Source organism: Phyllobates terribilis, unplaced genomic scaffold (genome assembly GCF_046119375.1).
Source record: "Phyllobates terribilis strain yellow unplaced genomic scaffold, ASM4611937v1 Scaffold_3__8_contigs__length_932513732, whole genome shotgun sequence".
Lineage (NCBI taxonomy): Eukaryota > Metazoa > Chordata > Amphibia > Anura > Dendrobatidae > Phyllobates > Phyllobates terribilis.
In genome coordinates this window covers 745,485,181-745,508,713 of record NW_027362763.1, presented here as the reverse complement: position 1 = coordinate 745,508,713, position 23,533 = coordinate 745,485,181, and positions in this window count along the sequence as shown.

Here is a 23,533-nt window from a genome sequence, read left to right as displayed (position 1 = left end):
TGGATTTTGATTTTTGAACAAAAATTGCCACAAAACATATGCCAGTTTGATCAATGGATTGAGGCAAAAAGGATAAGATGCATATGTGAAATGGATAAGAAAAACTGATTTAATATGAATAAATGGATCTAAAATGAATATGTCTACTCATGTACATCACACCAAGAGGCAAATATCATAATTTGAGGAACAAACTTTTAGGATGAAAGTTAGACAATATTGAAATGGTGGGTGAATAAGCTAAAGTCCATGCAACTTTGGCCTCTTCTTCATTTTCTTTTGGCAGTGTTCGTCTTTTTAGCCTTCATTGATAGAAAAAAAAATACTTTGTTGAAACCAGGCTTAAAGAAAACCAGTATACTCATCTGATATGTCCTTTTTACTAAATATTCCTATTTTGTGGTGGATTTGTCACAGAGTTCACAGACTTTCCTTTGCAAAGTATGAAATCTGCGCTGAATTCCACAGCAAAATTAGCAAATACCCTGCAGTAAATAAATAAACAACAATACTGAAAATAACTTACGGTACTTAGTTAACATCATTTTGATCAATTTAGATTTTTTTTTTATCAAAATTATATTAACCAAGTACCCTATGTTATTTTCATGCACTATTGCTATTTATTTACTTACTGCAGTTTATTTGCTCATTTTGTTTTTTATCTTAGGTTTTGTCTGTTTAGTGGCCAGTGTGAATGTGCGTCTAGATGCTACATGCATACCAACTCATACTCCACTTCATCTCTTTAGGATTTTGCTTACAAGGAAGCGACATACTGTAGTTTTTACACTCAGCAGCTCATATCAATTGAAGAATTATTTTACAACTTAAAAATGAGATTTGTAAAAAATCTCATCTCCTGAGCCAATACTGTATTATGCTGCAGGCAGAGTCTCATCACCAGCAATAGTCCCCAGCCGAATCTTTTTACTATATCTTCTCTGAAACGCCAGAGTATTACAGAGAAAAAATATACCTGGCAACAATCATGCATCCAGGTTCTGATTCTGCCTATAGTTTGGGTAGCATTAATTAGTTGACAGGTTCTCTTTAAGTCTAGAATCACTTTTGCCGTTTTTTATATAGTTTTTTGCACTAAATCAAGAAGTGGATCAAAAATTTAAATAGATACTATGCTTGAAATTTCTTTTTATTTTAGTTGCTTTAAAGCAATACAAAAAATTGGAAAATGCAATGCTAATTCAGCAATTATCACCATTTTTATCATGGAATAAGCCCTGAATAGAATTTCCCATCCCTAGGTGTGACAACTAACCCTGGTGCTTAAAAAAATGAGATTTTTAAGATGTGAAAATTTCCATTAGAGAACCTGCGACATCTATTCAGAACAGAGGTAGTCACAATGGCTGCAGAATAGGAGCGCTCTCGCTCCCGGCAGTGTACATGGCTGCGCTGCTGACTGGTTTCACTGGAGTTCGTCAGCTGGAGATCAGCTGACGAGCTCCGGGACCTCACTTTATGGTACCAGTGCTGTGTGGGAATATTCTCACGAATGTTCCCACACATCACTGATGCAGTAATGAGGTCATCAGAGCTGATCAGCTGATCTTCAGCTGATGAACTCACGTGACCTCAGCCAGCAGCACAGCGATGTACACTGACAGGAGTGACTACACTCCTGTCAGTGTATAGTGCTGTCTTCTACAACAGTCCTATCAGTGATTGATGTGGCTGCAGTAGAAGTGACCCAGATCGCCATGGGACAATCTGAATTATGTCATGACGGTGGACTGGTGAGGGATATGGTTGTTATTTATTTTTGATTTTTTTTCAGGATACGAGGGATTCAGGGATTAGGAGAACAATAAACAAATTATTAAAACCGTGTGTCATTTTTTTTCAATAAAAGACTTTATTCTGGCCGTGTCTTTATTGAAAAACCGTCTAAACCCTTTACTACGGGGTTAGTAATGGGGGTGTGTTATAGACACCTCTCCATTACCAACCTGGGCTTCATGTCAGCTGCCAATGCAAGGCTGACATGAACCCCAACCCTATTACCCCACTCGCCACCGCTACATGGCAGTAGGAAGAGCGGAGGCTAAGTGCGAGATTTAGTGCATCTTATGGATGCGCCATTTCTGAGACTGCTGAGGGGTGATATTATTAGCCATAGAGGGGGCTAGTATCCATGGCCCCTTCCCTGGCTATTAATATCAGCCAGCAGCTGTCTGTTTAGCCTTTTCTGGTTAGATTTTATAAGGGGACCCTAAGTAATCTAGCCAGTAAAGGCTAAGCAAACAGTTGTGGGCCAGTGAACATTTTTGCCTAATGGCCCCTTCCCCAGCTACTAATATCAGTTTCCAGTCAGTCAGCTTTCCCTCTGCTGGTTATAACAATGATGCTGGAGCCCACGCCATTTTTTAAAAAATTTTAGACTATGTGCCCACGATCCGGATGTAGCAGTGCTTTAGACGCAGCACATATTTTTGCTGCATCCAAAACGTTGCATTCTATTGAAAGCAGGTAAATCCACATGTGTTCACTGAACCATGGGGATTTACCGCATTCAATACATTGTACTGGTCAAATTTCTGTTGTGGAGAATAGAGACTCTGCAAGAGAAATTGACATGCTGTGGTCCTGAATAGAGATGAGCGTTGTTCTACTCGAACTGTTCGCCAATCTCAAATTCGAGCTGTTTTGGGCGGTGTTCGAGCCGTTCGGCGAACACGAACAATTTGAGAAAAATTCGGCTGTTCGAGGTTATGTTCGATAACTGTTCGTGCACCAAAATCATAACTGGATTTTTTCTCAGTAATGATGAAAAATAATGTTAATACGCAGTTTGAGTGTACAGCGGGGTGGGGGGGGGGCAGGGGATGGATCTCTGCAGGAACAATGAAGATCTCCATTTTTTTTTTCTCTTTCCCGCATTTACAGTGGGGAGGTGCAATCTGTCAGCCTATCAGCAGCGCACACACGGAGCGAAGTGCTTTTTTTCACACAAGCAAGGGCATGTGTCATTGGCAGTGTATGTCACATGTCCTTGCCCTATAAGACCAAGCCATTTTCCCCGTCGCCACCATTTTCTCACTGCTGCAGCTGCGTGTTAGACGGCACCGCTGTTGCTGTGTGCGCTATACCTTGTTAATTTCAAGCCAATTTTCGCACAAATCTACAGATAGCTTGGGAGTAGGGAATAGTTGTGATTGCAGTCCTTTTAAGGACTAGGTTACAGCATTTCCTACGACTTTTATCAGGCAGGTCTGTGCTCTTAAATAGATAGATTGTGAGAGTAAAGACTAATTGTAATTGGAGTCCTTTTCAGGACTAGGTTACATCAGTTCCTATCAGTTTTTGCCAGGCAGGTCTGTGCCAGTGCTGTGCAAGTTTTTTTCACAGCATTTGGCTGAATCTAGCAAAGCTAATCCTTTTTGGCCTATTGCAGAGTGTGTTAGTCAGTGGAGTAGCCTATCTGTGTTGCAAGATATACCACCTGTGTATAGAATACCAATTTTTTTACTGCACCTAGTGAAGTAAAATCTTTTGGGCATAGCATCATTCTATTAGTCCATCTATACTGACCTCCATCAGGTTGCAAATTGAATATAATTTATTTCTGCATCTAGCTCTGAAAAAATATTGGGCTTCTAGCTGTGTGTGGGACTTGTTGTATTAGTCCATCTATACTGACCTCCATCAGGTTGCAAACTGCATATATTTTTTTCTTCATCTACTTCTGAAAAAATATTGGGCTTCTAGCTGTGTGTGGGACTTGTTCTATTAATCCATCTATACAGACCTCCATCAGGTTGCAAACTGAATATATTTTTTTCTGCATCTACCTCTGAAAAAATATTGGGCTTCTAGCTGTGTGTGGGACTTGTTCTATTAATCCATCTATGCAGACCTCCATCAGGTTGCAAACTGAATATATATTTTTCTGCATCTACCTCTGAAAAAATATTGGGCTTCTAGCTGTGTGTGGGACTTGTTGTATTAGTCCATCTATACTGACCTCCATCAGGTTGCAAACTGAATATATTTTTTTCTGCATCTACCTCTGAAAAAATATTGGGCTTCTAGCTGTGTGTGGGACTTGTTCTATTAATCCATCTATACTGACCTCCATCAGGTTGCAAACTGAATATATTTTTTTCTGCATCTAGCTCTGAAAAAATATTTGGCCTTCTAGCAGTGTGTGGGACTTTCTCTATTAGTCCATCTATACTGACCTCCATCAGGTTGCAAATTGAATATAATTTTTTTCTGCATCTAACCCAGCCAATAGTTTTGGCATAATACCACAGTTTGGCCACTCAGCTCTGCTCGGTTCCCATTCATTGTTTTTTTGTGCAAACAACTCCAGAGTTGTTAATTAGTTAACCACCAAAATGAGTGGAAAAAGGCCTGCTGCTGGTGGAAAGGGGAATAGGCGTGTTGGGAAGGGGAAAAAAGGTTGTGTCCGTGGGGTAGGTGTTAAAGCAACAGTAACATCTGCAGAAGAAAGACCATCTTCCAGCCAAACTAAAATGTCTACTTCTTTTAGCGGACAATGTGATAAGATCCCTTTCTTACGGCCACGCCAATCGCTACAAATTCCAGATGAGGCACAAAAACAGCAGGTGCTTCAACGGATATCAAGTGCTCCTTTAAGTGGGCTCTCCTCCACATCAACTTCAACATCACAAATACTCCAGTCCTCAAAGGTGTCACCCCAATCGCACTTGCTTCCTCACAGCTCCCAAATCTCCAGCTGCCCGTCTGAGTATGAGGTAGAACAGATGGTTGAGTCTGCTGAGCTGTTTACTCATACTATAGCCTGGGAATCAGAGGTTGACTCCAGCGCTTCTGTGAATCCAGACGAGGAAATGATCTGCACTGATGCCCAGAATCTTTATGAGTCGGATCCAGGACCAGACGCAGAAGGTTCTGACCATAATGTAGACCCTCATTCCCAAACTGTAACTCCTGTTGGTGGAGACAATGAGGAAGACGATGATAAGACTCAAATACCTGATTGGAGCGACAACTTTAGTTTTTTGTCAGGGCAAGAACAGGTTGGCTCTGAGGACGACGGGTGTGATAACGCACAGGGTGATGATGATGAGGTTGGAGATCCCACTTACTGTCAACCCACAGTCAGCCAAGAGATGAGGTCAGCAGAGGAGGTGGAGGAAGATGCTAGTGACGACGAGGTCAGGTTGCGCCTTCCTGGACAGAGACGTAGTACTGGAAGCACGTCAACAACTGCATCCTCAAACACAACTCTGCCTCTCACCACAAGTCGTGGTGGCTCTTCAGGTCGCATGGGTGCTAAGCCTTGCATAGCCTGGGCATTTTTTCAGATCGATAAAGATGACCCAACTCGTGTTATCTGTAACATTTGTCAGCAAAAGCTAAGTAGAGGCCAAAAAACACATAGTTTGAGTACTTCATGCATGAACTGGCACATGGACATGAAGCATAAGTTGCAGTGGGAAGCTCAGTGTGCTACAATGCGGCCTAGCCGGCCGGGCCAACCACCGTCTGCCATATCTTGTGCATCCGCGGCCTCTTCAACCTCTGTGACTGGGGGGACAGCAGTCACACCTGTTTTGGGGCGCAGACCTGCCACCTCTTTACCCGCAACAGCCAGCGTGATTGGCAGGTCATCATTTTCTTTGGAGGTGGTAACACCAGCTGGTGTTGAGCGCTGTCCGACATCGATAGCACCACCTTTGGATCAAGGCAACCTAACATGTCCGCCTGCATCTTCCTCACAGACCGGCAGTTTGCCGGGGACACCCTTATCAACCCCGTCTAAGCACAATAGCCAGCCCTCGGTCCCTCAGATGTGGACAAGTAAAAGACCATTTCCTCCTAGCCATGAGAAAGCTAAGAGGTTGAATTTCACCATCTGCAAGTTCTTGGCTACAGAAATGCTGCCTTTCCGCCTGGTGGACACAGAGGATTTTCGAGACCTTATGTCCGTCGCAGTGCCCCAGTACCAGATGCCCAGTCGGCACTACTTCTCAAAGAAAGGTGTGCCTGCGCTCCACCAGCATGTCGCACACAACATCACCGCTTCTTTGAGAAACTCTGTGTGACAGGGTGCATTTCACCACAGACACTTGGACGAGTAGGCATGGACAGGGGCGTTACATGTCGCTGACTGGGCACTGGGTAACTATGGTGACAGGACAAGGGGCTACTGTCCAAGTCTTGCCGTCCCCACGAGTTGTGCGTCAATCCTCTTTATGTCAAAATTCCTCCACTGCTTCTGCCTCCTCAACCTCCTCTCGGTCTTCCACCTGCACCCAAAGCCTGTCTGGTCATGCCACAAGCTTTCTAACTGCGCAGAAGGGATCCTGCACACCTCCTTACTATGCTGGCAGTAGGGCTCAACGTCATCAGGCGGTTTTTACATTGAAATGTCTGGGAAATGTGAGTCACACAGCTGAGGAGTTGTGGTCAGCTCTGGAGAACCAATTTCATGAATGGTTGTCTCCACTGGACCTGAAACCAGGGAAGGCCGTGTGCGACAATGCTGCAAACCTGGGTGCGGCCCTTCGCCGGGGCAATGTCACACACGTGCCTTGTATGGCTCACGTGTTGAACCTGGTTGTCCAGCAATTTTTAGCCCACTATCCCCGACTAGATGGCCTTCTGCAGAGGGCACGGTCGCTGTGTGCTCACTTTCGCCGTTCGCATCCCGCAGCTCAGCGACTTACATCTCTACAGAAGTCGTTGGGCCTGCCACTTCACCGGCTAAAATGCGATGTGCCTACCCGGTGGAATTCAACTCTGCACATGTTGCAGCGACTGTGGCAGCACCGACAAGCCCTGGTGCAATACGTTCTGACGTATAGCCTGGGCCAACGAGATCCAGAGGTGGGGCAAATCACGCTGGAGGAGTGGTCTCAGATCAGGGACCTATGCACCCTTCTGCACAGTTTTGAAATGGCGACGAAGATGTTTAGTGCTGACGATGCCATTATCAGCATGACTATTCCGGTGATTTACATGCTGGAGCACATGTTAAACAGAATTCGGAGTCAGGTGGTGGCACAAGAGGAGGTGGAGGAAGTAGAGGAGGAGGAGTTGTATGCGGAAGGGCTAACATCTGCAAGGTCCAGACGGTCGGCAGCACCAAGGCGGCAGGCATGTGAGGGTGGGGGAGATGGTTTTACCAGGGCGCATGGTAGCAGCCAAACTAGTGAGGAAGGTGCAGGAGCCCAGGAAGTAGTGGAGGACGAACTGATGGAAGACTCATCAGATGAGGGAGACCTTGATCACATTTCTGTTGTGCGAGGTTGGGGGGAGAGGACAGAGGAAGGAAGCATGATTGTTACCTCGCCACCAACACAACAGGGACTTGGTGCTCCTGGATGCGCAACACACATGAGTGCCTTCTTGCTGCACTACCTGCAACATGACCCTCGAATTGTGAGAATTAGAAATAATCCTGACTACTGGGTTGCCACACTGTTAGATCCCCGGTACAAAAGTAAATTTGCAGAAATTATTCCTGCCATAGAAAGGGATGCACGCATGCAGGAGTATCAGCAGAGACTGTTGCAGAATCTTACATGTGCTTTTCCACAAAATACCAGTGGTGCACGTAGTGAATCTCACAGTTCCAACTTGCCAACCGTGGGACCGTCAAGTGTTCAGCACTCAAACCATAACAGAACCACAGTATCTGCTGGTAACATCAATTTTGCGGAATCATTTCACCACTTTTTTAGCCCATCCTTTGCAAGGCCACAGGAGACAAGAAGTCTGACACATAGTCAACGCCTAGAGACGATGGTACAGGAGTATCTCCAAGTAAACATTGAAGCCACGACTGTGTCACTGGACCCTTGCTCTTTTTGGGCTTCCAATCTGGATAAATGGCCGGAGCTAGCCACTTATGCCTTGGAGATCTTGTCATGCCCCGCAGCCAGTGTTCTGTCTGAACGTGTGTTCAGCGCTGCTGGTGGTGTGCTGACAGATAAGCGCACGCGGCTCTCCACTGATAATGTAGACAGACTCACGTTCATAAAGATGAACAAATCATGGATCCGAAACGACTTTTCTACCCCTGTGTCATCCTGGGGAGAGTAAAAGCTTGATGATTGGTTAAAATCACCCTACCAACCGTTTTAAGCTTTCAAATTACTAATCATGTTTATCTGTATCTTGGCTGGAAAATAATTTGGGCTTTGTAGCAGTGTGCAGCACTGATTTTATTAGGCCATCTATAATAAGCTCCACCAGATTTAAAATTACTAATCATGTTTATCTGTATCTTGACTGGAAAATAATTTGGGCTTTGTAGCAGTGTGCAGCACTGATCCTATTAGGCCATCTATACTAAAGCTTCTCCAGATTTAAAATTAATAATAATTTTTAGCTGCATCTAGCCCGGAAAATAATTTTGGGGCTCCGAGATGCGCAAGACACATAAGTGCCTTCTTGCTGCACTACCTGCAGCATGACCCTCATATTGTCAGAATTCGAAGTAATCATGACTACTGGGTTGCCACACTCTTAGATCCCCCAAACTTTTCGATCAACCTTTTCATTTTAATAAAGACCAAAAAAATGGTCATTTTTGAAATTATAAGCATTAGCAGGTTGTTAGAAACTGAAATCAAACAGTTTTCAACTCAAAACTTTATTCTAGATGATGTTACATTTTCACATAGGACCCCTTGTTCGAAAGGAGCTTCTGAACTCTCTCGTCCATTGAATTTGTCAGGTTTTGGATGGTTTCTGCTTCAATTGTTTTGCATGAGGACAGAATACCCTCCCAGAGCTGTTGCTTAGATGTGAACTGCCTCCCGCCATCATAGACACTCCTTTTAATGATGCTCCAAAGGTTCTGAATGGGGTACAGGTCAGGGGAGCATGGGGGTCACACCATAAGTTTGTCCCCTTTTATGCCCATATCAGCCAGAGATGCAGATGTTTTATGTGCAGCATGAGATGGTGCATTATCATGCAGAAAAATGATCTTGCTGTGAAATACACGGTTCTTCTTCTTGAACCATGGCAGGAAGTGCTGTTTGAGAAAATCCACATACATTATGGAGTTCATCTTTAGCGCCTTCAGGGATCCTAAAGGGGCCGACAATCTCTCTCCCCATGATTCCAGCCCAAAACATTACTCCACCTCGTCCTTGTTGGCGCTGTAGACGTGTTTGCGTGGGGTGTCCATCAACCAGCCATCCTCCACTCCATCCATCTGGACCATCGAGCGCTGCACGGCACTCATCCGTGAACAAAACAGTTTTGAAATCAGTCTTCATGTAATGTTTGGCGCACTGGAGCCGATTCTGCTTGTGTGAAGTGGATAGAGGAGGTCGACAGGATGGCGTATGCACAGCTGCAAACCTCTGAAGGACCCTGCATCTTGTTGTTCGGGGGACGTTGGAGGCACAAGCAGCTTCAAAAACTTGTCTGCTGCTATGACAAGGCTTTTTTGCCGCTGCTCTTTCAACCTGACGTAATTGCCTGTAGGAAAGAGTCCTCAATTTGCCCTTATCAGCACGCACACGTGCGTACTGTGAATCAGCTACATACTTCTTGATTGCCAAGACACTTCATCCTGATCATCGCACAATGTTGATTGTAGTCATGCCTTGACCTAAACACTCCACAATTTGTTGCTTCTCAGCAGCCGACACATCCTTTTTCTTTCCCATTTTGGCAGAAAATGTAGGCTGCTTAATAATGTGAGACAGCCTTCTTAAGTAGTCTTGCCTTTCATTGGACACACCTGCCAAACTAATTAGCACAGGTGTCTGCAATTGCTTACAGTGATATAAAGAGCCCTGACACACATCACCATCAATGAGTTTAACTGACAAACAAACAAATTCTTCCCTTATCACTCCTAAACACTTTTTGCATAATAATTTGGAACACAGTGTACATGTGCTTTTCCACAAAACACCAGTGGTTCACGTAGTGAATCTTACAGTTCTAACTTGCCAACCGTGGTCTGTATGGAGTTGTTCAATAAAGGGCCCAAAATTAAGATAACATAGATGGGAGAGGTCTCTATGAATAGGAATTCCTAAGTATTTGATACCCTGTGAGGGCCAGGCAAAGGGAAAGTTGGACTGGATGGAATCCTATATGGATTTGGGGAGGGAGACATCGAGGGCCTCAGACTTCGCTGCATTGATTTTAAAATTTGACCATGTAACAAAGTGATCTATTTCAGCCATAACAGCATGGATGGATATATGTGATTGAGTGATATATACTAGGATATCATCAGCAAATAGAGAGCACTTGTACTCGGTGCCTCCCACCTCAATCCACCTAATATTGGGGTTATGGCGAATTGATGAGAGCAGGTGCTCCGTCACTAGGATGTATAAGAGAGGGGACAGAGAACATCCCTGCCTTGTCCCATTGGTGATTGTGAAAGGTGATGAAAATGTTCTGACGCGCCCCCTGGGCCTTGGGACACCCGGAGCCGGACCCTTTTTGGTGGATGCTGGTGGTTGTAGTCTCCGTGGCGGCAACCCGGTTCCGTGGCTCAGGGCGGTCAAACCAGTGGCGGAACTATTTATGTGGTTTTGATGTTTAAATGTCCGATTACGCCACCCGTGGATTGCGGTCAGAGTGAACCGCCGCTCCAGGGCAGACTGCTGAGGCTGGTGTTGTGGGTGCAGCAGAGCGTAGCATAACTCCCCACGGGAGGAGTATAGCCTCAGGGCAGTGTATGCGGAGGATGGGGGTGATGGTGCAGGGCAGCAGCAGAAATGACACGGAGTCAGTGATGCAGTCCAGGGCCTTTACTCACAGTTCTTATTATCCAGACCACGTCTGCAGGTAACGGCTGCCCACGTCGTACTGTGCTCACCAGGTGAGGGGCTCAGACAACTCCCAGATAACTTTGGAGTGCTTCACAGGACCCCCTATGTGTGTCCTTTGTCTGGCCTTTCTTACCAACCCTTCTGTCCGGCTGCCTCGGGCCTCCTCTTGGCGCCAGTTTCCCTGACCCTATGTGGTGTTTTCCTAGCGGGTGTAGCGAGGGGCTGCGCCACATAAAATGTTACAGCCTCCTGTTTCTAGCTGAGGGTCGTTTCCTGCCTCCACTAGTTTCGGGGACCGGTCTCCCCCTTTGGCCTGACCCCTCCACGCAGGTGGATTCGGGCGTGCGGTGGCGACTCGCCCGTCCGCACCCCTGAGATCCCTTCGTTCCTCGTTCCTGGAGCCTTCTCCGCTCCTCTTCCTTCCTTCTCCCTCTTCCAGGCCTGGGCCTCTGTTACTAGGCCCGCCTCCGGAGCAGAGCTCATGCAGAGCCCCTGCTCCCTGCCACTTCTGCTCAGACTTCTCTGCACTGAACTAAGATGGTGCCCACCTTTTATACTCCCTTCTCAATGCACCCAGGAACTGCTTCCTCCCTGCTCCTGCACTACAGGGTTCCCCTTCCTCAGTGTTCCCTCCCCCCACTCCAGCCAGGGACAGGGACTGTCGTGCCCATCTCAGGGGCATATTGGTCGCCCTGCCCCACGGCAATGTGGTGTAATGCATGCAGGTGTCGGGTCCTGATCCACACTACATCCTTACCTGAGAGTGAGATATCACACCTCTGGGTGAGGTGCAATACCTCTGTAGCAACTGAGCCCTCAGGGTGCTACAGTTCCATTTATCTTCAGCCTAGGTGACGTATTGCGATACAGGCCGTGATTTTGGCTATAAAAGGGTCCCCTAGACCCCTACCCCAAGCTTTTTAAGAGAATCATATATGGCGTGCCAGGAGACTCTATGGAATGCTTTCTCAGCATCCAACGAGAGTATCTAATTACAAATTTTTAACTGCATCTAGCCCAGGAAATACTTTGTGCCTAGTAGCAGTGTCTGCTAGTCAGCGGATTATCCCGGCTGTTAAGCAAGCTACACCACCTGTAGTTTGGACACTTCATTTTTTCAAAGGAAATGCTTCGGGGCCACGGGATACTCAGTGAAGAGCATCAGGAGGCACCCCAAGGCATAGGGGCTCGGACTGGCAGTAGGATGCCTTGCGGTGGACAGTCGAGCTCGATCCTTATAAAAGCTTTTTAACTGCAGCAGCTTTAGTGGACGCTACTGGAGCTGGAATTACGCGGCTGCTGGCATGAGACTTGCCCTCCAATAGATCCTTGTAAATGGATTTAAAGTGTATTTATTCAAATTAGAGAGACAATTTAAATTAAAAAGCTTAGAGCTGCCTCCACCACAGGGGGGCTCGCTCGACCCACCAGCGGACAGGCACCAGTATTGGGAGAGGGGGGCTGGCCGTCAGGGTTCACCGCGGCTCTGGCACAAACCCGGCGACACGGAGGTGGCACGGGCAGGAGCGGACTGAACGTGTCGGCTTCTCACTTTTTGGATTTTAGAAGGGCATGACATGCCTATATCTGTGTCTCTCCCTCCTTTTACTCCTCCACCTCTTTTCTTTTCGCATGACTATATGTACTTGTCACTTTTCCATGTGTTAGTTGTGTCTTCTGAGCAGTTTGTCAGCTTTTGGACACCTTTGAAGGTGTTTTCTATGTGTTTCTATGTGTTTTTGTTTGCCTGCCATTGGTTTTAACGGTGTTCGAAGGTGTTCGACGAACAGTTCGACGAACAGTTCGGCGAACACACGGGTGTTCGACGAACCGAACCGAACTCGAACACTACGGGGGTGGCTCAACACTAGTCCTGAAAGAGGAACCGAATGTCAGTGTCCATGGGTGATCCGCAGACTCAGATGCACAAATAGTGGACATGGGATTTCTATGAATACCATCCATTATGCTGTAACATCTAGACGCTGTAGGTTTGATGCTGCATAAACACGCAGCATCAAACCTGCAGTGGCTCCTGACCATGATCACATACCCAAATTCACCCGCAGCATGTCAAGTTCTGTAGCGGACATGCCAGCCTCCGCTGCAGATTTTGACCGATTGAAATGTCATTATATGCGGCATTAGAACACAGCATTTTGGACGAAACGAAAATACGCTGCATCCAAACTGCTGCTTGTTGCTGATCGTGGGGACTTAGCGGCTAAACAAACAGCTGTGAGCTGTTATTAATAGCTAGGGAACGTGTTTGCCTAATGACACCTTCCTAGGCTAAAAATAGCAGCTCCCAGCTGCCCCAGAAATGACTTGAATGGAAATGCTAATGAGATTGGGTGTACGGGATTAGCTGACACCTAACCCTTTTGTTTAGTGATGACAAGGTGTCAATCAGACCCTTTCATGACTAAACGTAATTAAAGTAAAGTAAAGAGTTAAATAAACACAGAGTAAAACACTTTATTTGAAATACAACAGACACATTCTTTAATCATTTAAATTAACCAATATACTCACTGCAGGTCTGACCGTAATCCAAGGGTTTAAGCAATGTCACATGTTTCTTTTTCAAATATCTTTATTTAGCTCCAAAAAACATTCATTGATGTACAAAAATTCATTAAAAAATGCATCAAAAATGCATCAAAATCGCGGCAAAACGTGCACTTTTTGCAATCAAATCCTGAACATGCGCACATAGCCTAAAGCAACTTCTGTCTCAATTAGTAACATCACTGGTCCAAAATGATAATTCCTCAGAGACTCACATACAGTGTACAAATAACAGTCCATACACAGTGTCCATATAATGCCAGTATCCAGTGTACAAATATCAGTCCCTTACACAGTGTCCATATAATACTAGTATGCAGTGTACAAATAACAGTCCCATATACAGTGTCCCTATAATACAGTGTACAAATAACAGTCCCATACACAGTGTCCATATAATACCAGTATATACATTGTGTGCAGAATTATTAGGCAAGTTGTATTTTAGAGGATTATTTTTATTATTGATCAACAACTATGTTCTCAATCAACCGAAAAGACTCAAAAATATCCAAGCTTAATATTTTTGGAAGTTGGAGTGGGGTTTTTTTAGATTTGGCTATCTTAGGAGGATATCTGTTTGTGCAGGTAACTATTACTGTGCAGAATTATTAGGCAACTTAATAAAAACCAAATATAATCCCATCTCACTTGTTTGTTTTCACCAGGTAAACCAATATCAGTGCACAAAATTTAGAAATAAACATTTCTGACATGCAAAAACAAAAAACAAAAAACTTAGTGATCAATATAGCCACCTTTCTTTATGATGACACTCAACAGCCTTCCATCCATAGATTCTGTCAGTTGCTTGATCTGTTTTCGATCAACATTGCGTGCAGCAGCCACCACAGCCTCCCAGACACTGTTCCAACAGGTGTACTGTTTTCCCTCCCTATAGATCTCACATTTTATAATGGACCACAGGTTCTCTATGGGATTCAGATCAGGTGAACAAGGGGGCCAGGTCATTATTTTTTCTTCTTTTAGACCTTTACTGGCCAACCACACTGTGGAGGACTTGGATGCATGTGATGGAGCATTGTCCTGCATGAAAATCATGTTTTTCTTGAACGATACCGACTTCTTCCTGTACCACTGCTGGAAGAAGCTGTCTTCCAGAAACTGGCAGTAGGTCTGGGAGTTGAGCTTCACTCCATCCTCAACCCGAAAAGGTCCCACAAGTTCATCTTTGATGATACCAGCCCATACCAGTACCCCACCTCCACCTTGCTGGCATCTGAGTCGGAGTGGAGCTCTCTGCCCTTTACTGATCCAGCCTCTGGCCCATTCATCTGGCCCATCAAGAGTCACGCTCATTTCATCAGTCCATAAAACATTTGAAAAATCAGTCTTAAGATATTTCTTGACTCATTCTTGACGTTTTATCTTATGTTTCTTGTTCAAAGGTGGTCGTTTTTCAGCCTTCCTTACCGGGCCATATCCCTGAGTATCACACACCTTGTGCTTTTTGATACTCCAGTAACATGGCAGCTCTGATATATGGCAAAACTGGTGGCGAATGGCATCTTGGCAGCTTCATGCTTGATTTTCCTCAATTCATGGGCAGTTATTTTGCGCCTTTTTTGGCCAACACGCTTCTTGCGACCCTGTTGGCTATTTGCCATGAAACATTTGATTGTTCGATGATCACGCTTCAAAAGTTTGGAAATTTCAAGACTGCTGCATCACTCTGCAAGACATCTCACAATTTTGGACTTTTCAGAGCCCATCAAATCTCTCTTCTGACCCATTTTGCCAAAGGAAAGGAAGTTGCCTAATAATTAAGCACACCTTATATAGGGTGTTGATGTCATTAGTCAACACCCCTCCTCATTACAGAGATGCACATCACCAGATTTACTTAATTGGTAGTTGGCTCTCAAGCCTATGCAGCTTGGAGTAGGACAACATGTATAAAAAGTATCAAAGTGATCAAAATACGCATTTGCCTAATAATTCTGCACGCGGTGTAGTGTACAAATAACAGTCCCATTCACAGTGTCCATATAATACCAGTATATAGTGTACAAATAACAGTCCCATACACAGTGTCCGTATAATACCAGTATACAGCGTACAAATAACAGTCCCATATACAGTTTCCATATAATACAGTGTACAAATAACAGTCCCATACACAGTGTCCATGCAATACCAGTATACAGTGTACAAATAACAGTCCCATAGATATTCTATACATTACCACAGTGTCTATATAATACCACCATAATGTGTACAAATAAGATGTCCTTGTAATAATTTTATCTGCACAAATACTATTACTATTGTTACAATACTCACATGTCCCGGCTCCAGCAGCTGGCTCTCCATCTTCTTGCTCTGGAGCACTTTACTCCTATACTTGTCAGATTACCAAGGTGACCCGGAGCACAGCTCTGATGTCATGCTTCTAGGCCTCTTAGGTAGCAGCATGCTTGCTTGTCTGATTATTCAGGTGGTTTGTTGTCTGCGCCTTTATCTAACTGCGGAACGATATACTTTGTAAGGTTGTAGCTGAACAGGTCGTGGACGGGAGGTATGTGTCCCCGAGGTGCCAAGCCTTGGTGATGTAGGGCTCAGAAAAGCAGGCTCCAGCACACATAGTGCCGAGAGGTGTTTAATGGGCCCGGATTATGGGGCCGGGTTTTACGAGCAGCTGAAAGAGCTGGGGGAGATCAGCTGCTCACTTACCTTCAGTCCAGGTCTTGGGAGGTCTGATTTAAGGCAGCCGCGCTGCGCTGTCTCACTTTGGCTGTGTGTTTTGCAAGGTGAGCAAGCCTTGCATGTGCTGCTCAGACGTGCTGGAGTCAGAGGAAAGCACTTTGTTTAAATGGCTGAGGCCGTGCTGCATATGGACTGGTTATTTTGAGCTTTGTTCAGTTATACCTTTTTGTGCCAGAAAAAGACTGTTTTGTGTTTTGCTTCCTGAGCAGTTTATGCTGCCTAAATAAATCAAATACATCAATAGGTCCAAAGTAAATACGGTCATAATCAATCAAATAAAAAAATGATACCCCACTCCTAATTATAAGGGGGGTATTCAAACCATGACCACAGCTGTTATCTTTAAAATTAATATTTATTAATACCAAAAATTCATTTATAAGCAACATTCAAATATACACAGCACAGTACCTCAGTAGTGAGGGACAGCAGATAGCTCTACCCTATTACCAGTTAATACTCTAACAATCAAATTACGTCTAATTTGGAAAGGTTCATTATTATAATAAATGGGCTCAACCAGAAATCCACGATATAGTAGTCCAATAATTAGTACATAAAAAGGATATGCCAAATCACATAATTCATATGGTGAAAAAATTAGTAAACTAATAGAATGGAATCTGTGTCTGGAATGGAGTAAAGTGCAATGTGCAAGTGCTGCCAATATAGAATTGAAAGCAATTCTCAGAACCAAATATAAATGGAGGTGCAGCACTCCAAAAGTCAGTAGCATGTAAATATCCACCAGTAGCCATGAATTACCTGTGATAGTGGAGGAGCTCTGTATAGGGCATGCACGCGTCCCTCAACCCCGACGCGCGTTTCGTAAACACTTCTTCAGGGGGCGTGTCTGGAAGAAGGGGTGTAGGTGTTAAATAAGGGGCCGAAGCCAATCACAAGAGTCGCCGTAAAGAACGCAGCTGTATCGGCTGATATTGCGTGCCATGCCGTGGCTGGTAAGCAGCGCAAGACATTCTGTGCCCGTCCCCAATCACATGACCACGCGGCTTCCGGCAGGTGACCCGTAAGCCGGCAGTGCAGTCACTAAGCGATGGCAGTGCGTGCCAACAAGGTCTAATAGCCAGAAATCATCAGAGTCAGGGAAGGTGCCCATCAATGCTGGCGCTTCTCAGCCATAGAAGAAAGGGGAAAGGTCAAAGTATAGCCATAATCATATAATGTGTTTACCAATATCTACTGATAAATGAAAAGTGCCTATGGCATAATATAATCAGCACATCAGTGATTACAGAATGAAAAAATTAATATATAAAAAATAACTAAATACATTATGTTGTATAATTAAAATGTGAACTAATGTGCAATAAGATGCAAAAGTGCTGAAGTGTTAAAGTGCTACCCAAAGTAATTGATGATTATATTAATTATATAAAATTATATGTATATATTATTATCAGGGACGCGTGCATCCGCTATACAGAGCTCCTCCACTATCACAGGTATTTCATGGCTACTGGTGGATAGTTACATGCTACTGACTTTTGGAGTGCTGCACCTCATTAGAGCCCTACCATTTATATTTGGTTCTGAGAATTGCTTTCAATTCTATATTGGCAGCACTTGCACATTGCACTTTACTCCATTCAGGACACAGATTCCATTCTATTAGTTTACTAATTTTTTCACCATATGAATTATGTGATTTGGTATATTCTTTTTATGAACTAATTATTGGACTACTATATCGTGGATTTCTGGTTGAGCCCATTTATTATAATAATGAACCTTTCCAAATTAGACGTAATTTGATTGTTAGAGTATTAACTGGTAATAGGGTAGAGCTATCTGCTGTCCCTCACTACTGAGGTACTGTGCTGTGTATATTTTAACGTTGTTTATAAATTAATTTTTGGTATTAATAAATATTAATTTTAAAGATAACAGCTGCGGTCATGGTTTGATTACCCCCCTTTATAATTAGGAGTGGGGTGTCATTTTTTCATTTGATTGATTGATTATGACCATATTTACTTTGGACCTATTGATTTATTTGATGTTTTCTCTGTTTGATAAACAGGTGGTCCTTGCTAATTATACTTGATGGATATGAAAGGTAGGGAACAATCCTGCCTAACTAAAGCCAATGATATGTTTAAGTGCGGTACCTCAGGTGGTTTTAATGATACTAATGTCTCACATAAGGAATTAATTAATTAATACAAAACTATGCTTTATAAAAAAAACAAAACTGTGGTGGACTAAAACTTCATTAGATCACTACTTGGCACATAAAATAGTCCCTCATGGACTAAGGATTCAGTTGTTCCCCACCTTCAATTTAGATAATGACATTTTGATCAAGAAATGGATTGAGGCAGCCACTATGTGCTCCTTGACTTTTATTAACATCATTGTGGAATATAATATGATATCTTTAAAAGCGATTGATGAGGAACTTTCTAAAATTCAATTGACTCTCAACCAAGAATTACAGCCAGAGCTACTGGCCAAATACCTTCAAGAAATTGATAAAGAGTTGGAAAAATGGGAGCATGATATAAGTGAAGGGAAGAAGAAAAAATTCCTGAGAGATGTGACTGACTATGACTCCAACAAAATTTTCAGGTGGCAATACAAAACTACTATAAGAAAATCAGTTCAGTCTCGTAATAATTCCGTTAGTTCCCTTACGTCATCTATAGGAACAGATGTGTCTCCAACGGAGTCGGAAATTCTGTCTATCACTGGTCCAGTTACTCGATATGCAGGAAGACAAAATACCTATCAATCATCGAAATATGGAAGCAGAAAGTTCGATAATTATAAAAACAAGGTAATTAACCTATCTTCTCAAACTCTTTTTACTGCGCAAAGATTGGTATTAGAGAAAGGACTCCTTACACCCGTTTTTAAACACAAAAGATATCCATTTGTTTGCAAGAAAAGTGATTTTACATAAATTTCATCATAAAAATGAGCATCATGATGTTTTTACTAGCACAGAAGAAATTGAAGCACTTAAGATACTTGAATCCCTGTTGGAGGAAAATGAAACCTCTACACAGGTAAGCAATTTTCCATTGCATTCGTTTGGCAAGACAACAAAATTTCCAGCCCTCAGTATCTCTCCTGCAGTTGATATTTTTACTAAACTAGTCACCCAAGATATTGACCAGTTGGCCAACAGCAAAAATTGTTCCCATAATCTTGATAACAAAGAGCAAGGGGCTATTGGGGAATTGCAAAAATGTGATGATGTGGTTTTTAAATCTGCCGACAAAGGTGGTAATTTAGTAATCTGGCCTAAAACGATGTATAAATATAAAGCCAATAAACTATTGAATGATAAAAAATGCTATAGAAAATTACCATCAAATCCATTATCTACTTTTCAGGCAGAACTGGTCCTGATTTTGGAGAAAGCTGTAACTGAGGGCATTATCCCTAAACAGATGCTAGATACGATTCTATCATTCAACCCGCGGATGCCGACTTTTTACTGGATCCCGAAGTTCCACAAAGATCCTGCCAATCCCACAGGAAGACCTATAGTGGCAGGCAATAATGGTTTATGTGAGATTATCTGTGATACAATAGACCATTTTCTCAAACCTCTTGTGGCTACGATTCCATCCTACATAAAGGACACCACAGCAGCATTACACAGGTTAGACAATATGTTTCTTCCAGAAAGCATGATTATGGTAACGGCTGACGTGGAGTCATTGTACACGTCAATTAAACATTCAGATGGTCTAGCTGTTATGTTCTGCTACCAGAGCTAAGGAAAGAGAGGAGATCTGTCCCTACGATAGAACTCAGCTGAATCCCTACGATGTAACAGGGAACCTGATCCTGCGATCAGACCTGCTAAAGTCCTAAGCTAGTCTGTACGGAGACCTATAGATGTGGGGAAGGAATCCCTACAAGTACTAAGGACTGGGAGGAAAATGGGACACCTCCTAACAGAAGCAGACAGACGAACAAACAAAATATATAGAACATAGAGGTCCGTAGACCAAGCAAACTAACAGAGTTAGATACAGAGCACAGGCTAGCTAGAAAGTAGTTATACAATGAAGTCCAGCAAAGCCAGAAGGGCGGAGCAGGATTAAATAGGCCAACAAGGTCATGTGACCAGCAAAGGAAAAAACCTAAGAGCAAGGTTCTAACAGTACCCCCCCTTCTAAGAGGATCCTCCGGATCCCCTAGGACCAGGCTTATCAGGAAATCTCCTGTGAAACGCTCTGATAAGTCTGGACGCGGAAACATCATCTGACCTCGCCCAAGAGTTATCCTCGGGTCCGAAACCTTTCCAGGCCACAAGATACTGCAAACTACCTCTATACCGTCTAGAGTTAAGGATGCGAGAAATTTCATATTCCCCGTCCTCCACCACCGGAGGAACAGAGGCAGAGGCGTCACCATCCGACACAACAGCTTTTTTTAACAGAGAGACATGAAATACCGGATTAATTCTCCAGGAGGTAGGAACCTCCAACCTAACAGCAGATTGGTTGACAACCTGAAGCACCTTAAAGGGCCCTACAAACTTGGGACCCAATTTCTTAGAAGGAATCCTCAACCGCAGATTCCTAGAGGACAACCAAACCATGTCACCAACAGCGAACAAAACCTCCTGTCGTTTCCTATCAAAGTAGTCTTTAGATTTTCTGTTGGCCTCCTGAAGATTACCATGCACATCCGTCCAAACTCTCTCCAAATCACCGGAAAAATTCTCCTCCTCAGGCACGGCAGATCCCAACTTGGAGAACGACCCAACCGACGGATGTCTCCCAGAACAACAAAAAAAAGGCGAACAACCAGCAGAAGAAGATGTATGATTGTTCAGAGCAAATTCAGCAAGTGGCAGAAACTCAGACCACCCCTCTTGATTGTCTGCCACAAAACAACGCAAGAACTGCTCAACATCCTGGTTTTTCCTTTCTGTCTGGCCATTAGATTCAGGATGATATCCGGACGAGAACGACAAATGAACTCCCAACCTGTCACAAAAGGCAGGCCAAAAGCGAGCCACGAACTGAGGACCCCTATCAGAAACAATGTCAGTAGGAACGCCATGAAGTCTGACAATTTCCTTGACAAAGGCCTTAGCGAGAGTTTTAGCGCAGGGCAGTTTGACGAAGGGAACCAAGTGACACATCTTGCTAAAACGGTCCACGACCACCCAGATGACAGTAAAACCCTCAGAGGGGGGAAGGTCAGTTATAAAGTCCATAGCCAAATGTGTCCAAGGAGCACTGGGAACCTCCAAAGGACAAAGCAACCCCGCAGCAGGAGTATGTGAGGACTTAGATCTAGCACATATAGTACATTGACGCACCCACTTAATGACTTCCTTCTGCCATCCAGGCCACCAAAAACTGCGACCCACCAGTATCTTGGTCTCAGAGATTCCGGGATGACCTGCCAACCGAGATTCGTGACACTCAACAAACAAATCTCTCCTAAAGGTCCCAGGCACAAACAACCTCCCATGAGGAGTGTTAGATGGGGCATTCTCCTGTGCTTTAAGAATCTCATCTTCCAAAACGGAGTCCAAAGCAGCTATCACAACACCTTCTTGTAAAATGTTCTCCTCTTTCTCAGCACCGACTATGGGAGAAAAACTGCGAGACAAAGCATCCGCCTTAACATTCTTAGTATCAGGGATGTAAGTAACGGAGAAATTAAACCGCGAGAAAAACAGTGCCCACCTAGCCTGACGGGCATTCAGGCGCTTGGCAGCATCAAGATATATCAGATTTTTATGATCCGTAAGAACCTGAACGGGAAATTCCGCACCTTCCAAGAAGTGGCGCCAGTGTTCAAATGCGAGTTTAATAGCCAATAATTCCCGATTACCAATATCGTAATTCAGTTCAGTCTCCGAAAATTTTTTTGAAAAAAAGGCACAGGGATGTAATCCATCCCCGTTATCCTGAGACAATACTGCGCCAACCCCCACAGAGGAAGCATCAACCTCAACCAAAAACGGCTTAGTCACATCAGGCTGCATAAGGATGGGAGCAGAGGTGAACCTCTCCTTGAGATACACAAAAGCTTCAATGGCCTCAGAAGACCACTGAACCGCATCAGCACCTTTCCTGGTGAGATCGGTCAGAGGTTTGACAATACTAGAAACATTTTTTATGAATTTTCTGTAATAATTGGCGAAACCTAAAAACCTCTGTATCGATTTCAAATCAATAGGCCTAGGCCATTCCTGTACAGCTTGAACTTTAACCGGGTCCATCTCAAAACCTTCGCTGGAGATAATGTAACCCAAAAAACTAATTCTCTGTACAGCAAACTCACATTTCTCCAGCTTAGCAAAAAGCGAATTGTCCATTAATAACTGTAATACCTCACGTACGCTCCGCCAATGAGACTCCAGATCCGGTGAATAAATCAAAATGTCATCCAAATACACAACCACATTTTTGCCGATCAAAGGTCTAAGGATGTCATTAATAAGATTCTGGAAAAATGCAGGAGCATTAGTAAGACCAAAAGGCATAACCAGATTCTCAAAATGACCCACAGGAGTGTTAAAAGCAGTCTTCCATTCGTCACCCTCCTTCATGCGCAACAGATTGTATGCCCCCTTAAGGTCAATTTTAGAGAACCACTTGGCCCCCATTAACTGGTTAAACAGATCAGGAATCAATGGCAGTGGGTAAGGATTGCGTACAGTAATTTTGTTAATCTCACGAAAATCCAGACAAGGACGTAAACCGCCGTCCTTTTTTTTTACAAAAAAAAATCCAACCGCCACAGGAGACTTAGAGGGCCTAATGTGACCGGCGGCCAAACTTGTCTGCATGTATTCCTCCAAAGCCTTCCTCTCAGGAATAGTAAGGTTAAATAAACGACTTTTAGGAAGAGTCGCTCCAGGGACAAATTCAATAGAACAATCATAGTCTCTATGGGGAGGCAAAACCTGCGATTCCTTCTCAGAAAAAACTCTCCAAAAATCCTGAATAGGAACAGGCAATTCTCCCCTATCCAAAGCTGCAATACGCCCGTTACAACACTTGTCATAACATTTATGGCTCCAGGATTTAATTTCACTGGTAGACCAATCCAGTACAGGATTGTGAAATTTTAACCAGGGCAATCCCAATATTACTGGAGAAGGCAAGTTATTCAAAACTACCAAATCCAATTTCTCATGGTGAACACCATTAATAGTGAGAGGAAATTCACAGACCTTGAGAGTAATATTCTTCAAAGGGGAACCATCCACAGAAACCACAGCAATGGGGGATGATAAAGGTTCGGGTTTTAAATTCAGTCTTTCCAAGAATCCCCCATCAATTACATTCAGAGAAGACCCACAATCAACAAACACCCGAAATTCCATTAATTTTTCCTGAGCAATCATGGAAGCAGCTAAAAATACACCCTTGGAATTTAAACAGGCAATACGGGCATGACTGACCATTTTTTTTCTTTCTTCATACGAAGCTCACAGCCTTTAATCAAATGACCAGATTTTCCGC